General features: G+C 39.3%; 1 pseudogene across 1 annotated transcript; it reads left to right on the top strand.

Moving 5' to 3' along the window:
- The first annotated feature begins 2,596 nt into the window (after nucleotides 1–2,596).
- LOC309609842 (large ribosomal subunit protein uL30 pseudogene) lies at nucleotides 2,597–15,125 on the top strand (annotated as a pseudogene). Its single transcript has one exon. The product of its transcript is annotated as a large ribosomal subunit protein uL30 pseudogene (transcript).
- Nucleotides 15,126–16,441: the final 1,316 nt, after the last annotated feature.

The raw sequence follows: 16,441 nt of genomic DNA, 5'->3' as shown, positions 1-16,441 counted from the left end.
TATTGTAATAGGTGATTATAATTACATGTAATATAATTCTATTACATGTGATTATAATAATATATACTTATTATAATAATATAATATATAATTATACAATTACAATTATATTTTTATTTGTAATAAATAAGTTTTATTACCTCAATTATCCATGAAGACATGGCACAAATATTTCTTGAGAACTTCCTATGTGTCAAGTTCCATGCAAGGCTCTGGAGATATAGATACCCTTACACCCCATCTTACTGGTGGGCATTAAATACATGGATGCTATAAATATGGTATTTGTGTGATACCAAATTAATGCTCAAATACTCTTCAAATCTCGCCCAATTCTTGACCTGTGTTGGAGTAGAGGTCCCAGAGGCCATGGGGAATGAATTTTTTTAGGGGTTTACACTCTCTGACAGTGCTTATTTTTAGTGGTATCTGACTCTTTATATACCTTGCATCATGAAAATTTGGTTAGGTCAAAACTGGATCACCAGGAGAGAAGAGCTGGGCAACTCTTCAAACTAGCAGCTGCAATTTGTAATCAGGCCCAGGGGTGTAGCTTCTGCTATTGTCCAGTCTCTAACTGCCTTTTTCAGTCATGCAGTAGAGTGGCAAATTTGGAAAAGTATAGGCTGCTTTGGTGTTAGACTTGCCTTTAGTATAGACACAGCTTCACCCATAACTAGAGGGAAAGCTTTGGGGGGTGCCTACTTCATCTGTAAAATAAGATAGTAATACCCTCCTCAGTGAAGATAAGTAAAACATGTAAACTCTAGTGTCCATAACTATGTCCATAAACTAGGTATGGTCTGTAGGCCAAATCTGACCTGCTGCTTGTTTTACAAATAAAGTTTTATTGGAACACAGGGACACCAATTTATTATGTATTTTCTATGTGTCTGCGTAACATAGGCAGCACTGAATGGTCACAATCAAGACGGTATGGCTCATGAAGCCTAAAATATTTACCATCTGGCCTTTTATAGACAAAGTTTGCTGATTCCTGGACTAGAACACAGCCCTGCACCTGGAAGATAGTCAATAAATATTAATTGTCATAATTATTCTCTTTTTCACCAGACCTAATCTGGGTGAGAGTGGAAAAGAAAGACTGGAGAAGAGTTGGCAGGAGAGGGACTAGTGTGGCTAATTTTCTCTTTCCATTTATTGGAAATTCAAATTGGAATTGAACTTGAGTCTGGGACTGAAACTTATTAGAGACCTGAAGAAGTAAAATTTCTTTCTTTTTTTCTTTTCCTTATTGAAAACTGTCCAAAACTTTTTCTGGACAGTTTTCTGGTCCCAAAACTTTTTCTTTCCTCTTGGAAAGCACTATATGTCACTGTTGAAGTTAATAGTTTGCTCTTAATAATGGTTATCATTGGTAGAGATCATGAAAATCTTCCATCAGAGCATAACACTGCCATTCCAGGCAGTTTTTGCCTGTGTTGGTATTGATTTCAATTAAAACAAGTTATCTGAATCACTGGGCTTCCTGTTGGCTGCACTCATTGCCCAGTGATGCAAATGGAAAGCCTGTTTCAAACCTATGATATCTGGTTACTTACAACAAGGCCCAGGGAGCTGGGGTATAAACAAACCTCAAGCACCAATCGGTGTAGAAGGAAATGATCTTCATTTGCCCTACATGATGTCATCCATCTTGAGCCTGACAATTTTCTAACAATTATTGACTGTGAGGCCAGGCAAATCTTACAAATTCATCTTACTCCTTATCAGGGCAGGTAGTCAAGCGTATCCCAAAACATTTGATTTGGTTCAATTCCTTGTGTACATATCCTTTCCTTCTCTCTCTCTCTCTCTTTTTTTCCCCTCCATTATGTCAATCTCTGTGGGAGGAGTTTGTGTGTTTGCACAAAGCATAGCATGATGGTGTTCTGTGTCTGCGCATTTATTCTGTGGGTGAGCATTTGAAAGCCTTTTCTCTTCTACTTGTTAGCTTACAAATAGCATAATCCAGTGATCAGACACCTTCATTTCACATAATGATTCAGCAATTTGTGTCAGAATGGTTCTTTATAATAGGAAAACAGACCATCATTTCCAAAGATACATGGCACATGAGGCCAAATGTATAGAACATGTTGTAATTTGTGCTTTTGTAAATTCACATATTTGAATCATTGCTTTTAAGGCTTGTGTACTAGATCAAGTCACCTAGCTAGAAAGTGAGCCTAAGTCACTGTGGAACAGATTGACTGTTTTTTTCCCAAATTGCCTTCTTTCGGTCACGTAGCTAGACGATATTTCCTAGCCTCCTTTGCAGTTAGATGCAGCCTTGTGTCAGAGTTGTGGTCACTGAATGAGGTAGAAAGGATATACACCTTTTTCAGGCCTAGGCCATAAAATCCTCCCAAATGCAATCCTCTAATCTCTTTACCGATCTTATAGCTGAATAGAGAGGACTCCAAGGACATACAGGAGGGAGATGTGGCAAGACGGAAGGGGCCTGGGTTCCTGAATGTGAATGTGGAGCAGATCTCCTAGCCCCACTCCTTGCCATCACCAACCCATATTGCACCATGATGAGATCTTTTGTGCCACTCTTACCATCACCCCACACAGGACTGTGAAGAGAACAAGCAAACATTTACTGTAAGTCACTGAGCTTTGGGGTTGTCTGTTACAAGAGTGCGTCTAGCCTGACTAATGTACTGGCTGTCATTCTTCTGTGTAGCATTGTTAATTTTTAGTCATCATCTTCACAAATGCAATAACTTTCATGACATTATATTTTGCTGTATTGTACGAAATAGATGATATGCTATAAAGGTGTTTAGAAATGTGAAGATGTGTGGGCATATTCATTGAAAATAAAAAGGCTCTTATGTAGTTTTTCCTCCACAACTTTCCTGTGCTGGAGGTAACTTGTTCAATGTCAAGGTAACAATAAGGGCTTGATGTCTTAGTTTCATTTTGTAAGCAGAACTTTTTTTTGTAGAAATACCTGTTTTCCCTGGGTGGGTCCATTAATCTATATTAATTGAGCCAACTGTATATGAAATATCAAGCTAAATTATTGGGGAGAAAATGGCAAATTATATTTTGTCTTTGTTGGGCTGAACATTTATTTGTGTCTTAGAGGGAAGTGAGTATGGCTTTAAGGAGGAAAGGATGAGGAAGTAATTTTGCAGATGAGGAATCTGCAAAAGGTTTAGTGTTACTCTGTGATTTTCCTCTGTCACTGGCTGGCCTGATCCAGGTGAGGCGGCAGGTTTAGGCTTGATCACAGAGTGAGAATTTTGCAGAGCATAGTATCAGACCTAGGATGGACACACACATGAGCAAGAAGCAAAGCGCTATTGTTAAAACCAGGAAGATGTTGGGAACTTTTGTTTCTGTTACTTATCCCGAGCTGACTGATGCTTGGGGGCTCAGAGAGTTTAGCTCACTTAACCTAAGCTCATAGACTAATAAGTTGTGGAGCCAGGATTTGAATCCAGGAAGCCTAATTCCAGAACCTGTGCATATAACCACTCTTGTGTAGGAGGAAGAATTTCCTGGACTTTGTGTGTAGAGTAGACTGGAATAAGGAGAGGCCAGAGACAAGGAGCCTATTTAGGAAGACTCTAAATATGAAGTTATAGGAATCTGGAAGAGGGTGCATAGTTAGGGACTCTGATTTACATAGAGTAGCTGCCTCACAAACAACACTTGAAAAGGTGAATGAGTGAGTTTTTCTCACTACAGGTGCCAGTAAGTGCTGCTGTCACCACCACATTCTGGGTAGTCATTTTCTTTACTGTACTTCTTTGCTTTACCCACACATCATTGCTGGCAGAGTCACTGAGTCACAGCTTCCCTGAGGATGATCGCCGCCCCCCACCAATGGCTCAGCCTGCACTCTCCAAACAGATGGAGGGCACCCTGCCCTTTTGCTAAATCCTCAGTCAGCACTGTCACAGCTCTTTATTGCCTTTTCCCATCCTTTCCTTTGCGGGTTCAGCGCTGTTAACTGAAATTTAATTCACTCTTCCTTCATGCTACTTATAACGTCCCAGCAGAAAGTCTCTTCTCTGATAAGTCCTCTTGCCCTTTCTCTAACCCTTTCTTTTGCATTTTGTGCTAAGGATGGCATAGGGGGTTATTAAAAGATAAAAAGAGTCTCTCTTCAGTTTCACAAATGCAATTCTTTTCTGATTTGGTGATATTTAGAACCTGGGAACATTAGCCTACATTCCCAGTCTGTGCTCCCTGCTGCCTAAATCCTCATGCTAGAAAAGCAGTCAGCAAACTTAAAACCCATGATTGCTCTAAGTGGGTCTAAGCAAGTCCCATATTTCATTGGCAGTTGGAAATGGAGAAGAACAAAGGAAGGAAAGGAAAAGTGGTAGGACAAAGGGAATGGGGTGAAGAAGAAAGAGGAAAGTGTGGAGAAAGCTTGTTTGTACTAAAAGCATGCATTCTTATCTTCAAGATGTCCATTTAATGCAATTTTTTTTTCTTATGTGGTAGAAGCTGATGTCACCTTCTGGGGATAAAATGGTAGGATATCTGAAAGTAATTTTTACAGGAATGAATAATTTTGCAAAATTTCTGACACAGGTTTATATAACCAAGATGAATTTTTTTAAAAAAGGATGGTTTAATGTGAAAAATCTATTTCTGGTAGGTATTATGCCTCTCATAATGTGGTCATCTTTTAAATGGCAATAATTAAAGTGCAGTGGGGCTGCGCATGAGTGGTAGCCAGCAGCATTGGAAAGATGGGAAAGGAAGAGCAAAAAAAAAAACACGATCACTTTGGTTCCAGAAAACCTCCTAAAAAGAGGAAGGCGTATCAGGCCCTCAAAGCCACCCAAGAGAAGCAGGCACTTTTGCAAGAAAAGGAGCAGAGGAAATGAAAAGAGCTTCAGTTTAAGTGACTAGAATGGTTCCTAAATGATTCCTGGCAGCAACTACATGACAGGGTGCACCTTAGATGGTTAGAAGGGAAACCCCATGGCTTGAAAGTGCCAGATAAACCTTTCTTGGCCTTTGTTGTAGGCATCCAAAGGGTTAATGTGGTGAGTTTACTGGTGCAGAGTATCATTGGAAAACTTTGCCTAAGTAAGATTTTCAGTGGTATCTTTGTGAAAGTAAACCCTCATACCATAAAAACGCTTTGGTATAGTGGACTCTTATGTGGCCTGGGGACTTTCCAAATCTAAAGTCTGTTCGGGAACTCAGCTTGAAACACGGACAAGCTAAGGCCAAGAATAAAATCATCCCTCTGACAGACAACACAGTGATTGAGGAGCACCTGGGGAAGTTTGGTGTCATTTGCTTGGAAGACTTCATTCATGAAATTGCCTTCCCAGGGAAGAATTTTCAGGCGATCTCAGGGTTCTTGCACCCTTTCCAACTCTCAGTGGCCCACCACACTACCAAGAATAGGGTGGGCTTCCTCAAGGAAGTGGGCTCACCTGGTTATGGAGGCACACAAATCAAGCAGCTCATCCAGCAGCTGAACTAAACTTGGAATCTCTGAAAGTACAAGTGCATTGGAAGAATGTGTTTTTGTTTTATGTAATTGTTACCCAGTATCTTCAAAGAAGGTTGTTTTCTGCTATATCCTCAGAAACTGGAGGGGAAGTGTCAGGGAAAAGATGGCAATGTTCACAGCAGGCACTTTTCATCCCACCCCAGTTCCAAGGAAAAGTTCCTATGTATTTTCCACATTAGCCACCATGCACCTCTGAAACCAGCAAAGGACTCATGCCATGGAGGAGGGAGTCCTGTTTTGTCATATCTTCTTTCCTGAGCTTTAATGTTGGTGAATGAATACCCAAGCATGAATACAAGACAGCAGTGGACCAAGCCCAGGGGCCTACTTGAACGTGGGGATTCCCACGGCCTTGCTTTGGGAAGAACTTGAAATACAATTAGAAAGAAGTGCACACACATATATAAATTATGACAATTAACCTGGAACAAATATTCAGGAAGGCTGAAGTGAAGTCTATGAAATCATGAAGGGTGTAGCTTCATAATAAACAATAGCTCAGTTTCATAGATGTTTACTTAGTTTATGGATTTCAACTCATGTACTAAGCCCTGAGAATACAGAGATAAAAGAGACACAGTCCTGCAGTGAACTGGGGACTCATACAGTAATTCATGTAGAACAGAGGTAGTGGTGCGCTTCCTAAATGATGTGAAGGATGTAGTAAGTCTTGAGTGAGTAGATCTTCAGAAGAAAACATTGCAGTCAGAAGAAAGGAAGGGCCTCTGAGGAACGATGAGGATTGTTCAGAATTGATAGAGCTTAAAACGTGAAGCAGAGAGTGATGGGCAGTGACAGTGGAGAAGTAAGAACACCTTGCTACTTTTACATGGCAATTAGGACATTTAAGGATTATATTATTCCATGGAAACGCTCACGTTCCAGTGGTGCTGGGAAAACTGAATAACTACATGTAAAAGAATGAAACTAGAACATTATCTAATACCATATACAAAAGTAAACTCAAAATGGATTAAAGACCTAAATGTAAGACTGGATACTATAAAGCTCTTCGAGGAAAACATAGGCAGGTACCTCTCTGACATAAATTGCAGCAATATTTTTTTGGATCTGCTCCTAGAGTAATGGAAATAAAAACAGAAATAAACAAATGGGACCTAATTAAATTTAAAAGCTTTTACACAGCAAAGGAAACCAAAAACTAAACAAAAAGACAACCTACGGAATGGGAGAAAATATTTGCAAATGATGCAACTGACAAGGGATTAATTTCCAAAATATACAAACAGCTCATATAGCTCAATATAAAAAGAAAAAAAACCCAATCAAAAAATGGGCAAAAGACCTAAATAGGCATTTTTCCAAAGAAGATATATAGATGGCCAACAGGCACATGAAAAGATGCTCAACATCACTAATTACTGGAGAAATGCAAATCAAAACCACAATGAGCTATCACTTTACACTGGTCAGAATGGCCATCATCAAAAAGTCTACAAGTAATAAATGCTGGAGAGGGTGTGGAGGAAAGGGAACCCCCCTACACCGTTGGTGGGAATGTAAATTAGTGCAGCCACTATGGAGAACAGTACAAAGGATCCTTAAAAAACTAAAAATAGAGTTACCATATGATCCAGCAATCCCATTTCTGGGCATATATCTGGAGAAAACTCTAACCGGAAAAGATACATGCACCACAATGTTCATAGCAGCACTATTTACAATAGCTTAGACATGGAAGCAATTTAAATGTCCACAAATAGATGAATGGGTAAAGAAGATGTGTATATTCCAATATACAATGGAATATCACTCATAAAAAAGAATGAAATAATGCTATTTGCAGCAACATGGATGGACCTAGAGATTATCACACCAAGTGAAGTAAGTCAGACAGAGAAAGACAAAATCAGATAAGATCACTTATATGTGGAATATAAAAAAAATGATACAATTGAACTCATTTACAAAACAGAAATAGACTCACAGACATAGAAAACAAACTTATGGTCACCAAAGGGGAAAGGGGGGAGAGGAATAAATTTGGAATTTGGAATTAACAGATACACACTACTATATATAAAATAGATAAACAAGAACCTACTGCATAGCACAGGGAACTATATTTAGTATCTTGTAATAACCTACAATGGAAAAGAAGCTGAGAGAGAATAAATATACATATGTATAACTGAATCACTTTTCTGTACAGCTGAAATAGTGTAATTCAACTATACATCAATTAAAAAAAATTTTTAATGAATAAGATCAATAAAAAAATAATATTTCAGATAAAACCCTAGCAGATTAATAATAAATTATCTGCATGTTATAGCACATGTTTGATGCCATTCTCAGCATATGGTTATTTCCTATATTCTTACATATAAATGGTGTGAGTCTTGCTCATTTAAATACTTAACTATGTGTGCAGTATGTGTACATCAGAAAACACAAGAGATGTATCAGAGTAGTATATATTTAAGTATTAACTACAGGGCACAAAAACAGTTTCTTATGAATTCAAAGGAAGGAGAAAACCTTTGTAGGTTGAGTGACACCCTGTGGTTCTTCTTCCTCTTTTTACTCCTTTTCCCCTCTTCCCTTTCTTTCTTTCCTTCCACAATTATGTACTGGTCTCTGTGTGCCAGGATGTATGCCAAGAACTGGGAATATAGTGGTTAGCAGAAATAGGTGGCTATCAAACAATTCTCCCCCAAACATAATTATAATAATACTGTGTTCTCAAGAAAGCATACTCCATAAAAGGGCATAAACAAGGCTGAATGCCACAAAGGAAATCTTCCTGAAGAGTTTGTTAAACTGACACCTGAAGCATAATGAGAAGACAGAACGGATTCCTGAAGGAGGAGTAGGTGTGGACAGATGGTGAGGAGCAGGGGAGGACATGTGAGCCTCGCTAAATGAAGTGACGAAAGACAAGGACAGGAAGACTCCCAAAGGACGGCTCAGAGGATTCATCTGATCCATAATGAGAACATCAGTTGCGACACTATTCCTTCTTCAATTACTCTATATGAAAACCTTTTCTGACACCATTAAAATCCATCCTTTCTTCATATCCTACTTTTTATTTTAGTGGTTTCTGTAGGACTTACAGGCTTTCTATTTTTTCTTTTCTCATGTTCCTTTGTCAGGTCATTAATTTAGACCACATTCATTTAGAACTCATTTCGACACAATTTAGTTCAAAAAAGATTGCTGTATACTTGGAAGAAACACAAATACATTTCTTTCCATTTCTTCTGTATTTTATCTTTTAATTCAGATATATCTCACACCAAATTAGGCTGCACTGAAGCTCCTGAAACAACTTTGACCTTTTTAATATGGCAATTTCCATGGCAGCCCTTTCTGATCACCATTGCAAGTGTGGCTATAAGACTTTCTTACTGGGTGCCTTGGCTAGTTGGGGCCAAGGATTTGGACATAACCTTGTTGCTACTGCTGGCAGCTATCCAGGCCCAAATATCTTGATGCTGGTATTTCTCCCCTTCTATATTTAACAGATGGGCTTATTGAACTTCCTTCAGTGCTCAGTAGCCAATGATCAGGAAACTGAATATGATAGGCCTGGGGTGAATCATAACAGCTATTCTGAGGTTGCAGGATTCTTCCTTGCCCAAACCCAAGACGCAACTTTGTTGGGAAAAATCACAAAGCCGAGATTACTGATTGAGAACTCAGAAACCTCAAGCAGGCACTCAGAGTTGCTCAGGAATCAAATTATGTTTCTCCATCTCTGTGGGATGACTGTACCATATCATCTCCTTTTTCCTCAAACGTCCCACACATCCTCCTCCTACTTATGACCCAGACTCATATACTTCATTGAGAAAATAGAAGTCATTGAAAATGAACTCATCTTCCCACCACAAAACCTGTCAATTTGGTGCATTTGCATCCCAATTCTCCTTCCTCCACAATGAAGGAAGTGCTCCTCCTCTAAAAAGAAAGGATATTTTTCTACTTTCGCTCTGGATCCCACTACCTCTTGCGTTATCAAAGACTTTGCTCCTTGAGTTATTCATGCTTTCCCTCAGCAGTAACATCTCACTGTTCATTTAATTATCCCCTTTATCATACAAGCATGCTGTACTATTTCCTCCTAAGACTTTTTTTTTCACATAACCATACATACTGTTTCAGTTCCTGCCTTATTTTCTGTTCTCCTTTGAACCAAACTCCAAATATATAACTGAACAAACTGTTTCTACCTCCTCATCTTTCTTCCACTCTTCAACCCAGTCCAATGTGCTTCTACATCTCTTCTACCTGGAACCCCCTCTGGTAAGGTCAACAACAACCTTCAGGTTGTCAAATCCAGTGAACTTCTTCCCTGCTCATCTTCCTTGGCTTCTCAGAAATATTTGTCAAAGTTGACATTCTACTTGCTTGAAGCATGCTTATCTCTTGGTTTCCAGGATCATTTTCCTAATTTCCTACTACTTCTCAATCTTCTCTGTTGGGTTCTCTTCTTAAATGTTGGCATTTCTCAGAGGTTGTCCTAGGTCTTTATCTTATCTTTTGTCTAAATTTTTCTTCTTACTATATCATTCATTTCCACTGTTTTAAATTTTATGTGTTGAGTTGTGGTAACTTATTTCTTGCTTCTTCATTTGTATAAATTATGAACGTCACATATGCAAATGCCCCAAGCAGAACACTGAACTCCTTTGTTCTCGTTTGACTTAAGCAACTCTTTATCCAGTTGATCAAGATGAAACTGAAGAGCCATTCTTTTTCTTTTTAAAAATTTGAGGTGAAAAGCACATAACAAAAAATGAACAATTTTAAAGTGAAAAATTCAGTACTTACTATGACTTAGCCACTGTTCTATTGGTTTCCCATGAAATAATTCATTTAAACCTCAAAACGGTGCAGTAGATACTATTATTATTGCTCTTTGCAGGTGAGGAAACAAAGCAATTTGCTCAAGGTCACCAGCGAATACACGGTTGAGCCAAGAGCTGAGCTTCAGGAATGTCTCATTAGCCTGTTCTCTGATTGTTATATTAGATTGTCTAAATCACATCATGTCTTTCTCCTTCTAAAAGTTGTTCAATGGTTTCCCATTCTACTAACAATATGCATCATGACCTAGAGGCCCTGCATGAGCCGGCCTTTGACTATCTTTCCACCCTCATCCTACCCCTCTCCCCGTCACTCACTCTTCTCAGTGACTTCTTCCCTCAGGCATTTGAACACACTGAATTTCCTCCTGCCTTCAGGGTCTACACACATCCTCCTCCCTCAGCTGAAAACATCCATTCCTCCTTCCATCTTTCATGTCTCAGCTTAAATGACAACTTCTCTGGGTGCCTATTTCTGCAGTAAATATCCTTTCCTGTGATTCATCTCTCTTTTTCTTTTTTAATGCTCAAAGCTGTTATTTCAACTTGTAATTTTGGTGTTTTTTATTGCTTTGTTTGGTTGGTTTTTGCCTGTTAAACCTCTAGAATATAAGCCTCTTGAGGTCAAGGACTATGTTTCATTTATTTGTTTGTCCTTGTTATAAATATTATACCCCCTGAATTTTTCACAGTTCCTGGTACAGGTTGGATTAATGAATGAATGGCTCCAATTCTATATTTTATGTAGGGAAAAATTAGTTGAATTACCTAGATTTTTATTTTGGTCTTTGAGTAGTTCTGTATCCCTTCCTCCTGTCTTCTCACCGCCTACTCAGTGGAGAAAAGAAAAAGAAACTGCCCTCATTTCCAGATGTTGCTAAATAATTTTCAACTTTATTGCTCTGGGCAGGCTCTGGTTGAATTCCTCACTTGATTCCAGGGAAGATTAAGCAGAACTTGTCCAAACAAAGTACAGCCTAGCAACATCTGGTCTCTTCGTGGTGTGGTTTGAAGTGCTTGCTGGTTGGTGGCTCCTTGTTTCCCCTCCATGTCTCTATTCATTTTTTTTAAGTAATAACACTTGGAGTTATTAAAGCAGACACCTGGCACATTGGTCAGGCAGTACAGCTTTATCTTATAATCAGTGCATCATTGAGACGAAAATAACACCATGCCACAGTGTGACAATTATAAGACTGCAGGAAGCAAGACAATACCCAGCCTGTGATGACAACCCACATTCTGCCAACTCTATAGAAAATGAGTCCACAAATTGCTTACTCCAAGCTCTCCCACATGAGTCTGTTCCCCCCAAAATACTTGCCTCTTAATTCAAAGAGAATGCCCCTAGGAAGATGAAGAGGTAGAGCTCTGTGAAGTGTCCTGACATGTGGCTTTCTGCTACACATTGATCTTAAACTTACACAGCTGCTGTCCCTTAGGATAATCAGAAAAATAGAGGGCTCAGAAGTCATGACAGCTGTCTTTTACTGACTGCTAGAGGATTTACATGCAACTTTAACCATCTCGCAAAGTAGGAGTTACATTTTTGCCTTCATGTCAGATAACGAAACTGAAGATTCAAGATACTAGCCAACTTGTCCTTTGCCATTTGACTAGGAAGTGGAAAAGCTAGAATTCTAACCTCTGTCTGAATGACTATCAAGCCACAGTGATACCTGGATACCACACTGCTTTCAAGATTAAAGACTATTAATTATAAATAACTTAAATACTAGGTAAATATATATATTAGTAAAAGTTAAACCTCAAAGTGGGATACATTGCGTATCATTAGCAATAGCCTGTTGTGTCTTTAAAACATATTTGAGTTCTTGGTTAATTATTTTAATCATGATATTAATAACATGTATTGATTGAGGGGTTCCCCTGTCCCGGGTGCAGTGCTATTGGTATTATCTTCTTTCTCTTTATAAAAACTCTATGAGAGGAAATCTGTGATTATCTTTATCCTAGAGAAGAGAAAGCTGAGGTTAGAGAGGTTAGTTAGCTCAAGCAGCTATAAAGTGGCAGAGACTGGAGAGTTGAACTCCCAAACCATGCTCATAACCATGTTAACTGGCCTTCCATGCATTAACTGTGATCATGCAGCTTTCCACCTGTTCCTAGCATTTAAGCAGATGTTATCTGTAGATTCTGGCAGAGTCAACACTGATGGTTCTGCAACTTCCTGTCACAGTACCAAGAACTAATTACACGTCTTTCACAGAGCCATCGCAATGGCATGGATAAGTTGAAGGCATGAGATTCTGGATAATTTACTACAGTCGTGGACTATCTACAGGGTGTGATGCATAGCACAAGGAGCAATTCATTGGCAGACGGAAAAGATGTGGAAATTATGTACCCTATTCTCAAGCAGCTTAGTAAGAAAAACATTTTAAGTCTAAAAGACCTGGTTGAATAATTGAATAGCAAGAATTTAATTTCAAAGGAGTTATAGTACTGGTTCAATGAGTAAAGGTCTATTAAGGGCAAAAAAACTACATTCTAGGAGCTGGCACATGGGTTTTGATCAGGCGTCTGAAAATGGTAAGATACAGATTATTAGAGACGGAAGAAAAGTTGGAGAGGAAGCCAAGCATAAATAAGAGCACAGATGCAGGATGTAGCAACTTGGTTGGCAAGCGATGGGCATGAGTAGAACTGGAATCCGGGATAGAGAGCCAGTGGCGGGAAGAGCAGGTCTTTGGCCAAGCTGCCATGACCTCAGAGTGCTCAGAGGGACGCTGTTCTTTAAATGACCCCAAGTATTGTTCAGGCCATCTTGTTTGTCACTGTCTCTCTTTGACTTTCTGTTTGTCTCCTTAAACATCAAACAATTTCCTTCTCCACCCTCATACAAGTGACTTATATAAAACCTACAGCCTTCACTGCCAGCCACTAATTAATTATCTTGCAGGTACGCCTTCCCAGGTTCAAAGGAGCCTATGCATAAAAATTGCTACATTTTCCACTTATGGAAATATCATGTAATATCAACCAGACACTATTCATCAGCACTTGAGCAATCGACGCACTTTTACCGAGTTCCTTCATGTGCAGGGTATGGGTCTAGGCACTGTTCCTAAAAATTAGGTGTTTTATAAAAAGCACTTGCAATGATTCAGAAATTTCTTTTTCTTTGATATCGAAAGAGCTGAGCGAAATCTTTGGGGTTTGTTAAAAATGATAGAAGTTGGAACTTTTCAGATAGACATTGAATGTGGGTGTTAAGTGGGTTTTCAATGGTATTTGATTCATCAAATTTATCTTGCTGTTATTCTGAGTTATTATTTTTGCCTTTAAAGTAGAATATTTGGAATGGGGGAACACTTCCTTTATTTTTTAGAATGTTTTCAGTTTCCTGAAAATAGATATAATGAAGGAGAGAAAAGAACAAATGGCAATGCTTTGGATAAGTCAAGGCATGACTACTTTATAATGTCAAAACAGCTAAATATATTTTCCTTTATGATGTGTAGGGGGACATTCAGCCCAGCAAGCATGTGTAACATTTTCATATTCAAATCCAGCTGTACAAATTACCATTGTACCAAGTAGTTCACTCTTAAATGCCCCCACCCCAATCTCAATCACTGGCCCACATTAATTTGTGCAATAGTTAAGAGCAAGCTTCTGCCTGGGTTCACGTCCCAGCTCTGCTACTCACTAACATATCTCATAGGGTTGTTCTGAGGATTAACTGAATCAATATGCATAAAAGCTGCCCAATATAAGCAATATATGTTGGCTGACAGTAATACTTAAAATAAAAATAAAGGAAAATGAGCCTGTTAGCTCTGTGACTATAATAATACTAACATTGTCTTTGTAATACTGATACTGTTTGAGATGAAATTTATAATCTATTAAGCATTGTGCCTATTTTACATCTCATTTAATCCTCACAATGTAGCCATCCGTGAGTTGGTGTCATTACTGTTTCCCTTAACTTACAGTTGGGGGTCAAGTGACTTGCCTAGGGTCACACAGGTTGGGAGTGATAGAGCAGAACTGGAAACTGAGGCAGTATGATTCCAGAACTTTTACCTTTAGTCACTCTGCTGCACTGTCTTTGCATAATTATTCTCAGTTATGAAGCCATTTCTTAAAATCCAATTAGTCATCCTGCAAGTTCTCTATCTTCTCTAGGTAGCCTCAGAACCCAGTACTATCGACTCCCTCTGTAAGGTACTCATATACTTCCGCTGGGCTGAGATTACTTTGGTTGGCTTTTGTTAGAAATCACATTCCAAAGATACCCAATAACTTTACCGTTATCTAGAGATTCAAATTAAATACGAGTTGTACTTTTATAATATTCCAAAATGTTCACATATAGTCCTGTGTGGTAGGTACCATTGTTCCCATTTACGGATGAAAACCTGAGGCTCAGAAAAACTAGATAACTTTCCCAAAGTCTCATAATGAGTATGAATCAGAAAGCTCTTGATTTCTGGTCTAGTGTTCTTTCCATTAGTGGTGTGACTAAATTAGAGTCAAGATTCTTTTTTTTTCCTTACTAGCATAATTTGGGGTGTCTAGATTGCCCTCATTTCATAGCAACACAATTATAATGATGAACTTTGAATCGATCATCCCCTGGGTTTGTTTAAAAAGGTAAAGGCCATGCTTAGCTTCTATTTTGCTGTGCATGTTTGAGAGGGAAATGGTTTACTACAAGAGCTCTGCTGTATTTCTGTGAAATTTACATGCATGCTGTGAAGTGATCTTTGAGTTCATGCTCTTGGACTGTGTTTCCCACCTACTTGCAGGATGATGAAACTGGACAGCTGTTTCCTGGGGGCAAGGTGAAGATATAGATAATATGCAGTCCCTTCCAACCACTGGAGAGGAGTTCAACCATAAGACCCAAAGACCCCTCAGCTTTCTGTTCCACCGATGGCTTCTCAATGATCTGTTTGCACATTCTTTTCCTGCTTGGTAATTAGCACCAGCTGTCTCAACTTAAAAGGAAGGAATCCCTTTGAAATCCTTGCTAATCCTCCGTGAAATGTGCTACTGAAACGTGCTAATTAGTAACTGGACTTAGGACAACACAGACATGTGTTTCCTGTGAGTACTGTAGAAGGAAGAGGAGGAGGAATACGAACATCTGTTTAGTTGCATATGTGTGTGTATGCTTTTCTAATTTTCAAAATGACATTTTTAATGAAAATCTATCTGCTCAAATGGGATTGGTAGCCAGTAGCTAAGGCCCAGGCCCCCCATGCGTTGATTGCTCTCCCTTCAATTGCAGTCTCTGCTCAAGCTTGTCAGTATCTCCGCATGCAGAGAGCAGGGCCAGTGGAGCCTTCTCTCTGTGCCTCAGCAAACTGACTTCCCTGTCAACATCCCCTTGCCCTTCACCAGAGTATCAGGAATCATGAGGCTCCAGGGAAATAAAAAAATAACTCCTCTTCCTTTGGGGACTGCTGTCCCAGAGTACACTGATAGCCAAGTGGGTCTGTCACAATTAGTGCATCCCAGTATTTGAGGAGAGAGCCTAGAAACATAATGTAGCATTGTGTTAAATGCACTTTGCTAAAAATGGAGGAGCCACTGGTTTGCCAGTTCAGACTATGATTGAAAATCTGCATCTTCACAAATGACTTTGAGCAGCAAGTCCCAGGGTTTCAAACTTCCTTGCTGGTCTGGGGGCAAGAGCTGCTCATGACACAGATGGGAAGCTGGTTGGTTTTATGGGAGCACTTGGGGATTTATTGACAGGATGAAGGGAGCTCACAGGAGGCTTAGAAAAAGGGTGGGTAGCATTTTCTAACTCCAAGGTCATTCTCTTGGAACAGGCCGGTCAAGAACCTACCCTGGCATTCCTGCTGCCATCACAGCAGTGATTATTGACAACCCAGAGGCTGCTGCAGCAATAATCTTCACCCCAACTCTTCTCCTATCCTTACCTTACTGGCTCACCATTTAAAGTCTTGGGGTTTCCAAAAAAAAAAAAAAGTCTTGGGGTAAGTGTTTGATAGGTTGAACTTAGGTCACATCATTCCCTCCTGGTCGTAAGGTGGGATGGGGACAGTCATCAAAAGATCTGCCCTGTTGATGGGAAGCTCAGCCTGGAGGTTGCTGTTGTTGTTTT

Source organism: Balaenoptera borealis (assembly GCF_965194805.1).
Source record: "Balaenoptera borealis genome assembly, chromosome: 13".
Classification (NCBI taxonomy): domain Eukaryota; kingdom Metazoa; phylum Chordata; class Mammalia; order Artiodactyla; family Balaenopteridae; genus Balaenoptera; species Balaenoptera borealis.
The sequence above is the reverse complement of the archived record's forward strand: the minus strand, read 5'-3'. Positions and strand labels throughout refer to the sequence as shown.